Raw genomic sequence first — 11,107 nt, forward strand, 5'->3', positions numbered from 1 at the left:
TACTGGGCCTACCAATTCATTGCTGCCATGTGGGCCTACTGGGCCTTTGCGGGCCTGCATCCTGGCCCAACAAAAGGTTGAGTTTCTAGTCGTATGCAGGCCGATTTGGCCCAGTAGGCGGGCTTTTTTTATTTTCTTAATTTTTTTGCTTTTTTATTTGTTTTATTTATTTTTGAGTTGTTTTTTGCTGTATTTAGAGTTTCTTTGTGAATATTTTTGCTTTAGGTACAAAAATTTACAAACTTTGATCTGTTAGTGCCGGTAGTTTTCAAATTTGAATAGTTTAAATTTTGAATTATTTGAAATTTGTGTGAATCACTAGTTTGTGAATAACTTAACTTTGAAAAAAGATTTTTCAGTGATTCTTTTTTCTTATGTTTAATACTAGTGTGTTTTATCATTATATTCAATTTGGTAATGCTTAGGTTATTTAAAAAAATGAAATGCCTTTGTAACATTTCAGTTTTCGTCGGAAACCGTGATACTTCGAAAAAGATTGTCCATTTTATACACGAAGTGTATCCAGTTTTTGCCGTAACCCTCTCTACTTTTTTGCACATGCTATTTGTATGAAATTATGATACCATGCCAACTTTCAACCTTTTCTGAGTTCATTTCAAATGCTTTTCAATTTCAGGGTCATTTAGCTGGAAAAAAAATCAGTAAATGCATGAAAAAGAATTTGTTTGCACATAAAATTTCTTCGCGTTTCAAATGCCAAAACACATAATTAACTACCCTAACTATTACAGACATTCCCTCCTGGGTGTGAAACACAGAAGAAAGTGATGACAGTGAAGCCGATCACATCCCAGATCTTTGGGTGTGAAACTTTTTCTTCTCGTGTGTCCCTTTGCGCCGTAGCCAGGGAAAATCTTCATCATTTAACTGGATGCTCGGGTTAATATTCACTGTGAATGGAGCAATTTCATCAAACTTTTCATAATCTTCTGACATGTCTGTCTTGTCATCCACTCCCACGATGTTTCTTTTTCCTGAAAGAACTATGTGGCGCTTTGGCTCGTCGTATGATCCATTCGCTTCTTTATCTTTTCTTTTTCTCGGCCTGGTAGACATGTCTTTCACATAAAAAACATGTGCCACATCATTGGCTAGGACGAATGGTTCGTCTGCATACGCAAGATTGTTGAGATCCACTGTTGTCATTCCGTACTGCAGGTCTTCCGTTACCCCGCCTCGTGTCATATTGACCCATTTGCACCGAAACAAAGGGACCTTCAAATCACCTGATCCATAGTTAAGTTCCCGTATGTCCTCTATGTAACCATAAATATGTTTCCCTTCCCGTGTTGGTTGTTGCATCAAAGCGGACACCACTGTTTTGGTTGGTGCTCTTCTTATCTTGGGCGATCGTGTAAAATGTATTCCCATTTATCTTGTACCCTTTGAAAGTCATTATATTCGAAGATGGTAACTGGGACAGCGAGTACAGGTCATTTTGAATATCGCCATCATTCAAGGCACGTTTCTGCAACCAACCGGCGAAAGTACTCGTTTGTTCACGTGTAATCCAGTCGTCAGACTTCTCCGGGTGTTTGGACTATAGAAAATTCTTGTGTTCCTCCATATACGGAGCCACCAAGGCGGAATTCCGTAGAACTGTGTAGTGTGCTTCAGTGAGAGAATGCCCGTCCATATATATTATTTGATGCCCTCCTAGCGTGCCTTTTCCTTCCAGTCTGCCCTTATGCCGCGATTCAGGAACACCAATCGGCTTAAGGTAAGGAATAAAGTCAATACAAAACTCAATGACCTCCTCATTTTCATGGCCCTTCGAGATGCTTCCTTCTAGCCTAGCATGGTTATGAACATATTTCTTCAAAACTCCCATGAACCTTCCAAAGGGGAACATATTGTGTAGAAATACAGGACCCAAAACGTTAATCTTTTCGCAAAGGTGAAGTAGGACGTGCGTCATGATGTTGAAGAAGGATGGTGGGAACACCAACTCGAAACTGACAAGACATTGCACCAAATCATTCTGTAACCTTCGTATGATTTCTGGATCGTTACCTTCTGAGAGATTGCATTGAGGAATGCACATAGCTTCCCAATGGCCAATCGAACGTTTTCCGGTAGAAGCCCCCTCAATGCAATCGGAAGGAGTTGCGTTATAATCACGTGGCAGTCATGAGACTTTAGGTTCTGGAACTTTTTCTCTGCCATATTTATTATTCCCTTTATATTCGACGAGAAGCCAGACGGTACCTTCATGCTGAGCAGGCATTCGAAGAAGATTTCCTTCTCTTCTTTGGTAAGAGCGTAGCTGGCCTGACCCTGATATATGTCGTCTTTTCCGTGCATACGTTGCTGGTCCTCCCGTGCCTCTGGTGTATCTTTTGTCTTCCCATACACGCGCAAAAAGCCAAGCAAGGTCACGCAAAGATTCTTCGTCACGTGCATCACGTTGATTGCAGAGCGGACCTCTAGGTCTTTCCAATATGGTAGGTCCCAAAATATAGATTTCTTCTTCCACATGGGTGTGCGTCCGTCAGCGTCCTTCGGAACAGGTTGTCCGCCAGGATCCTTTCCAAAGATTACCTTCAAATCCTTGACCATATCATGTACATCAGCACCAGTACGGTGGCGAGGCTTTGTCCGGTGATCCGCCTCACCTTTGAAATGCTTGCCTTTCTTTCTTACGGGATGCCTGCTCGAAAGAAATCGACGATGTCCCAGGTACACATTCTTCTTACAGCTATTCAAATATATATTGTCGGTATCATCCAAACAGTGCGTGCATCCGCGGTATCCCTTGTTTGTCTGTCCTGAAAGGTTACTGAGAGCAGGCCAATCATTGATGGTCACGAACAGCAACGCCTTTAGGTCAAATTCTTCCCCCATGTGCTCATCCCACGCACGTACACCTGTTCCATTCCACAGTTGTAAGAGTTCTTCAACTAATGGCCTTAGGTACACATCAATGTCGTTGCCGGGTTGCTTAGGGCCTTGGATGAGCACTGGCATCATAATGAACTTCCGCTTCATGCACAACCAAGGAGGAAGGTTATACAAACATAGAGTCACAGGCCACATGCTATGGTTGCTGCTCTGCTCCCCAAAAGGATTAATGCCATCTGCGCTTAGACCAAACCATACGTTCCTTGGGTCACCTACAAACTCCTCCCAGTACTTTCTCTCGATTTTTCTCCACTGCGAACCGTCAGCGGGTACTCTCAACTTTCCGTCTTTCTTACGGTCTTCTGCGTGCCACCGCATCGCCTTCGCATGCTCTTTGTTTTGGAACAAACGTTTCAACCATGGTATTATAGGAGCATACCACATCACCTTGGCAGGAATCTTCTTCCTGGGGTGCTCACCCTCAACATCACCAGGGTCATCGCGGCTGATTTTATAACGCAATGCACCGCATAACGAGCAAGCATTCAAATCCTCGTACTCACCGTGGTAGAGGATGCAGTCATTAGGGCATGCATGTATCTTTTGCACCTCTAACCCTAGAGGGCAGACAGCCTTCTTTGCTTCATACGTACTTTCGGGCAATTCGTTGTCCTTTGGAAGCATATTCTTTATCATTATCAGCAACTTTCCAAATTCCTTGTCAGATACACCATTCTCTGCCTTCCATTGCAGCTAAAGAATTTAAATGCAACAACAAATGCGATGAAGATCGCAATTAAGGTAACAATTGATCCAACAGCATAATGATACCAAGCCACACTATCAATGGCATATTTTCTAATCTTTCTAATCTTCAACCCCATTTTCTCCATCTTGATCTTGTGATCATCGACGACATCGGCAACATGCAACTCCAATTCCATCTTCTCCCCCTCAATTCTTTTCAATTTTTTTTTCAAATACTCGTTTTCTCTTTCAACTAAATTTAACCTCTCGACAATAGGGTCGGTTGGAATTTCCGGTTCACATACCTCCTAGATAAAAATATCTATGTCAACTTGATGGGCATAATTTGTCATAAACACGAAATGCAACAACTAGTTTTAAAAGAGAATATACCACATCCGAATCATAACAAGGACGAGGGCCGACGGGGACGGATATCAAAACCATGGCACTATGTATAACAAACAACGTACGGGTAAGATAATTATACGAGTAACTATATATCCAAATCACATAAACATCAATTTGGTAATGTAAAACATTCATGAACAAGAGCCTCATCAGAAGGTGGTGCCGGCGATGGGACGGTGCGGGCGATCGACGGTGGTTACGACGGAGATTAAGAAGGCACTAAGTAAACCACACCTACATATGCAAACTAAGTGTTATTTTTGTGCTCAAATTGCATATAAATCAAATACTAGCAAATATAATTATTCCTCCCAAATTAATCACTATACAAAGCATTGCAAGAGCTAATCTAGCAATGAGAGTTGAAAGGACAAAGTTGCTAATCTTTGTGATCATTTGAATGGATGGGGGCCTTCAAATCTTGACAAATTTTGGGCAAAATTTGTGAGGAGTTCGAGGAGAGAGAGGGAAGAACAGAGGAAGTGAGGGGAAAGGGGAAGAACAGAGTGGCTCGGGGGGGGGGGCGAAGGGTTTATGTACGTCGACCTTTAGTACCGGTTCGTGCCACGAACCGGTACTAAAGGTGCTGGACGGGCCCCAGACTGACAACACCCTGCCACCACCCTCTTTAAGTACCGGTTCGTGGCACGAACCGGTACTATAGGTTCGCCACGAACCGGTACTAATGAGAACGGCCGGCTAGCCGTTGGAACCGGCACTAATGGACACATTAGTGCCGGCTCAAAACCCAACCGGCACTAATGTGTCCCATATTAGGTCCTTTTTCTACTAGTGCATTTATACAGGACTCAAACAGGTGGAGTTTCTACTAGTGCCGGCTCAAAACCCAACCGGCTCAAAATAGCATTTGTACATGTGAACTAAAACATAACACATGTAGAACAGAGGGTAGAACAAGAAAAACTAGAGCAATAAACTGTAGCATGATCTTAAAGAGAGAGGTCACGAAGACGTACGGAGCAACAGCAGAAGTACCGGTCTTGGAGTTGGTGTCCTCTTCAGTCATGTTGTCGAAGAGGTTGTCGACGCCGGGGAAGAAGTCATCGTTGGAGAAGTAGTCGTCGGTGTCCGGGTCGTCCGTGATGAAGCAACCAATAGCCACGCTGAGCGCTTTCCAAAAACCTTATCACCCTTCTCCCATACAAGACTCAAACAGGTGGAGTTTCGGAGGCCTACTGTCCTGACCTGCGGTGCACGCCGCAAGCCGGGATGAAGATACCGCACGTCGCAAGCCGGGGGGCCTACTATTAGTTTCGCTACCGGGACTGGCCACCTCCTCAACCTGTTTTGTCGTCTGTCACATACCACGGTGATGGTAAGATCCTGGCCGTCATGGAGGCTGACCAATGGTGGAGCCCCGGCACACCAAACAGCAATATCGCCCCTGGTGAGCTTGCCGAGAGCCGGGGGATGCCCGTTGTGCAATTGTGGTTTGGCCAATCCACCTCCAATTACAACTACGTCCTTGAGTCCCGGTACGAGATTCTATGGGTGTCTATTAACACCCGGGAACATGACAGGTATCTCATAGGGACAAACCCCTACCTTGTCAAAGTTAAGGTGTCAGTGCAGGCACTTGAGGAGCCTCTGTTGTCACAATCCTCGCCATTGGAGAAGATGAGATGGGTGAGAAAGGATGGCCGTAGTCTGGCCGACCGCGTGTTGTTCCTCGGTACACGCCATAGCTTTGTTGTGGATGCGGGGCGGGTGCCCAATGGAAATGGCGGGTGTGCCTACTTCGTGTACCACAATAATAATGCCTTTACATATGGGAGGCATGCCGTGTTCAGGTGCAACCTCATCAATGGCAGAGCTGAGCTTGTACAGCGGTTCCCTCGATGTTGGGACTACAAAATGTGCCTCTGGTTCAACCCTGAATTTGTCATTACTCTTCCCCAGATACGTACATATACACTGATAAAAACTGTTCCGATTTCTTAAGTTGGAATTCTCGTATAATAAAATCTACCGTTATTATGGTCGCATCAAGCTCAACGTACAAGAGTTTAAGCCGGAACTGTGCATACGCCTTCTCAAATTTGTTTTTCAATAACAAAATCCTTATGTTGACCTTATCGTCACATCAAGCCGATGCAACCATATACATGTGCTAATATGCCATTCATTTTGCTCCGCTAGGAATCAGTGAGGAGTCACCAAAGCAGCAACAGCAAATAGCTCCAAGAATTTCTAGTCCACCAAGACACACCATTCACATCCAGAGACATCGTGTGCCTAGTTTTAAGGTGCTGGTGCGCAATCTTCCTCTCACGGTGAAGAACACTCAGCTACGGCTCTTCTTCAGCGAGCACGGTAAAGTGTCCAATTTTTTTTAGAACAAAGGCTTCAGAAGAGCTCGGCTTTGAATTAACAAAGCCATCAACCGGCCAGGATTACTGACTCGAAACCAACACAAGAAAATGAAAAAACGACAAGATACAGAGGCCTGGACAGCAGCACACAAGCCTCACACACACCCAGCTAAATGATCGAACAAGGAGACACGCAGCTCAGGGATGTGTAGGTCCTCATTCGCATACAAATCACCAGGGAGAAGGAGAATGACAGCACAGGATCAGCCATTCAGACGGCGAGGGAGGGCACGCCGTCGCCAAATCACCAGCGGCCCCGGATTGCCATGACCTCCCAGCCCACTGTCAAAGAAGACCCCTGTCTCCTCGCCTGGCTCGAAGGCGCCAAACCGTTGACAGTGTAGCAGTTCACCCTTGAACCTGGGGGGAAAGACACCGGCAGGCTGCATCTGGAAAGGAACCTAGCTCACCCGCCTAGCCTCAGAATGATCTCATGGAGCAGCGCACCACCCAACACCCACGGACTGGACACGAAAGAGAAAGAGCTGCCAGAACGGAACGGACGGAGGAGCAGTAGCATAGCGTCCCTGTAGGCGAAGAGCCACTGGAGATCTCGTCGCAGACAAAGAAGACCAGCTACTGCCGCCGCTGCACACCCACAGCATCTCCGAGGAGCCCACTGCCCACCTAGCTCCCAAAAACGGCGCCTTCAGGAACGACGCGACGCCAAGGGCGCCGCCGCCGCCCAACAAAGTTGAGGTTTTCACCCGGGAGACTAGAGGGATGGGGGGGCGACGGATCTGACCTGAACGACGCCTCCAGGGAGGGGAACGGCGCCAAGAGCGTCGCCGCCGCCAAGACCGCCGAGGCCGGCCTGGAATTTCTCCCGGTCTTGGAAACACCACCTCCACCACCCACCGATGCAAGATTCGGCTGCCCGCAAAGAAGCCGGACAGATCTGGCCGGGGCGGAGCTCTTGAAACAGGGGGGCAGGGGCGGCCAGATCTGGCTCCACCGCGAGCCACAGCCGCCGCAGCACCATGGCTCCCGTCCACCGGGGCACCCGCCATCCACACGGCCAGGAGCGCCGGTCCACGCCCGCGCCACCGCCTGTCCAATGCTAAGGTGATTTGTTACAAGAAGACAAGGGCCTCAAAGGGTATTGGCCATGTGACCATAGAGACGACACATTCCCATGAGGAAGATGCTCTTCTGCTCTCAATGAACTGGTTTTGGATGGATGCCATCTCGAGGTTAGCTTGATTAAGGAGGGACAGCCACCACAACGTCCGTGTCAGCACAGATAGATCAAAAAACTTTGATTTTCATTTTGATGATTATAAAACTGAATGTTTGTATCTGTTGCTGCTCCTAGATTGGCTTGCCTTTGTATTTTTCAGTGTAGTGATAGATCAAGCTAGCTTGGTTAGTAGTCCTTTATGTCATAAGTCAAACTTTTAAAAATTGACTAGGAATAATTATCTATATTGGAAAATTGAAAATCATATGTACTGATTATTCTTGAGTACCATGATTATCTCGATTTTATAAATGTATTAATAGAACGAATGTGCTAATTCTCATCAGGATGTGAATAAGTTAGAGCACATCTAACCCTGAACCGTATGATCATTTTGCTCCAAGATTCACGTTTTGAGAAGCAGTTGGGATTGCCTTGTGCACGCGCTATCGCCCATGTGCGTTTGTTTCGTCGGCCTCTTTCAGTTTTGTTTGGGTCGCGTGGGCTGCGTGTGTCACGCAGGCATGTCATAAAACTCCTGAGGATTCCCTAATCCGTATCCACTCCTCTAGGCTTCAGATTTGTAGACAGGGGAGAGCGTTGTAACGGATCATAGGACCAGTGGCGGGTACAGGCGAAAACGTCCAACGAGGGGACGGGGGGCAGGAGGTCGCCGACAATATCGCATTGGCGAACACCCTTGCACATTATCTTTCCCCCTTGCTTGTGATCTTGTGTGTTGTATGTTCTCTTAGTAGTATGACATCAGTGAACGACTTATGCTAGATTTATGTGTGTGAATGTTTCTTTGTGGTAATCTAGATTCCATTGGGTTTTTTGTCCATGTTCAGCAAAATTTGTATGATGCTCAGGAGGGTGTAGGGACACCCGGGAATAGAAAAACCACTCTCTTAGGATTTTCTCCAGCCTCTACTCTGTTATGCATCACACAACGATGAGATGTCCCTCTTTAAGAACATCAAGCAAATACACTTTACATAAATGTTAGAATTCGAGAGCTAGAATCCGGGGCAATTTCATGCCAATGATTGATCACATGATACAGTGTAGTGATGTGCAAATCTCGTTTATCCTTTCTGCGGGAACATGCCTCGTGGTTTTTTAACCTAGCTAGTATAAGCGATTGATATAAAATTTCATCTTGTAACCTAGCTCTATAGCGAGTAGAGCTAACAGACAAATTCACTACATATTAGACAAATTAAGAAAAAAAGATAATCCTAATGAATAACTGGAGCATGATAACTATGACAGTCAATCTATCTGGACAATTAGTCGAGCACTCGAACTACACCTCCCCATACGGGTGGAAGAATCTTTACTCCGTCAACTCCTCTGTTTCACCATGCTCACCTCGAGGAAACGCTTATGGCGACGATTCCAATACCATGTGAGGCCTGGGTCTACATCTAGTATGTCACCTTGCCACCAAACAGTCTATTGAACATGCTGAACAAGTGTTGCAGTATGCTAAACAAGTGTTGCAGCCAAGAGCTCTTCGCAATAAGAGGTAGGTTGGGCATCAGCACCCCAACACAAGTGTTATTGCTTCTTGGCGTATTAGATGGACCGTGGTGGATTGGAGCAACCATGACCTGGGGGAGGAACCACATGCACATGTCGCTGTCCAATCCATGGGGCAGCCACTCGACAAACTCTGTCGTGTTATCAATGAGGTTGTACCTGAACACGCCATGTCGCTCATGCTGCAGGCGGCCGCCCTGGTCATCGTAGTACAAGAAGTAGGCGAATCCACCACTCATGCCCATACGCGACGCGTCCACGGCGAAACTATTGGGCCACCCTAGGAACAACACGCGGTCCTCTAGGCTCCGGCCATCCTTCCTCATCCACAACAACTTTTCTGGTTCCTTGGTGACCTTCTCAAGTGTGTGGATGGACATCGAGAGTGCGTCGACGAGGTCGTCGACGCCATTCTTATCTTTGTCGGGGTAATCGAACAAAATGTGCACCGACACCCACAACAGCTCCCCACGGGACTCGAGCACATAGCTGTGCTCGTACAAGTTGCCGTCGCACTGGCGCGGCATCGAAGATAGCCTAAGAACCAGCACATCGTCGCTGTTGGTTGCGGCTGTGGGCTGCTCGGTCACGCTCACAACGTGCCAGAGGCTGTTCTCAACGGTCACATGGATCTTGCCATTGTGATACGCGACACAGAACTCTTGGTCGGAGGGGGATTCGAGAGTCTTGTGGATAAACATCCACTCGGTGTCACCGGGACGCAGGAGCGCCGCCCTGAACTCGGCGGTAAATGTGTCGATGCTGTCCAGTTTGCTGTACACAAGGATGGCGCCGTCGTTGTAGATGATGCCACTGGGATTCTTCCCCAACCCATGCGGTGAGATACCAGGAAGCAGGTGGGTGGGGGGTCCTCCGGCGAGAGGGTCGTAGAATGTTGGGCCGTGGGGTTCGAAGGCGGTGAAGTAGCGGACGGCGGTGCCGTCGGCGCTGGTCACCCAATTTATCCCGGTGCTACTGCCATCAGATATGGGCGGCGGCGGGACGTAGCTTGTGTTGGAGAAGACGCATCTGAAGGTGAGGGAGTCCTCGCTCTTCTTGCTGGGCGCCAGGAGCCACGGCAGGAGCTGACCAGTTCCCGTCGTTGTCGATGGTCCGTGTGAGTCGCTCCATGGCTTACACACGGCGTGGAACCGGACGAAATCGGTGGGGACGTGCAGACGGGAGGAAACCTCTCGGAGCAGTTCCGGCGGGAGGTCCGACCACCACGTCTGGTGCATCGCAGCAAGTTGGTTCTTTTTTTTTTTTTTGAATTCAACCACGTCTCTTTTTATTCATAAAACGCAGGAATTTCTGCAGAAATAATATGAAGAATACAATCTGGTGGTGCTTGCACCCACACTTTGCTCAGATTATTTGTTACCCCCTCCTTGGCCAACCCGTGCGCCGCGCCGTTCGCCGTTCTCCTTACCCACGTCACCTTCCATCTATCTATGTTTGCGAGCATAGCCTTCACCTGCTTGACCATTGGACCCAGCACAGATAGATCCTCTTCCACACTCTGGAGCTTGCGAGCCACCTCCTGACAATCCACCTCAATATGCAGGCTGGATATATGAAAAAATCCTGCGAGTTCTGCCGCCCTTTTGCATGCAAGCAGCTCCATTTTCTGTGGATCACCCCCCTGCGGGTAGTAATTGCATGCAGCTCCAAGAAATGCTCCATCGTCGTTCCTGAAGACCACGCCCACTGCTCCTTTCTCCCCCCTCTTCGTGCATGCCCCATCAACGTTCGCCTTGACCCAGCCTAAATCCGGAGTGCTCCATCGCTGCTGTTTGACCTCGGCCAGGACTTTGCTTGCCTTGCCATGTATAGACTGCCACTCCTCCATGAGTCGTCGCACTCTTGCTGCTATCTCAGCCGCGTCTTCTATCTTCTTTCCCTCCCGCGTGTTATTCCGTGCCAACCATAAGGCATAGAGGCTCTGCACCATGACCGCTCTTTCATCTTC

The 11,107-nt window shown here is 47.6% G+C and overlaps 1 pseudogene; it reads right to left on the reverse strand.

The window, feature by feature from the left end:
• Window positions 1–9,031: 9,031 nt before the first annotated feature.
• LOC119282801 lies at window positions 9,032–10,376 on the reverse strand (annotated as a pseudogene).
• Between the last annotated feature and the right edge of the window lie 731 nt (window positions 10,377–11,107).

The sequence above is a fragment of the Triticum dicoccoides genome, chromosome 3B, assembly GCF_002162155.2.
Source record: "Triticum dicoccoides isolate Atlit2015 ecotype Zavitan chromosome 3B, WEW_v2.0, whole genome shotgun sequence".
In the NCBI taxonomy this organism is placed as follows: Eukaryota; Viridiplantae; Streptophyta; class Magnoliopsida; order Poales; family Poaceae; genus Triticum; species Triticum dicoccoides.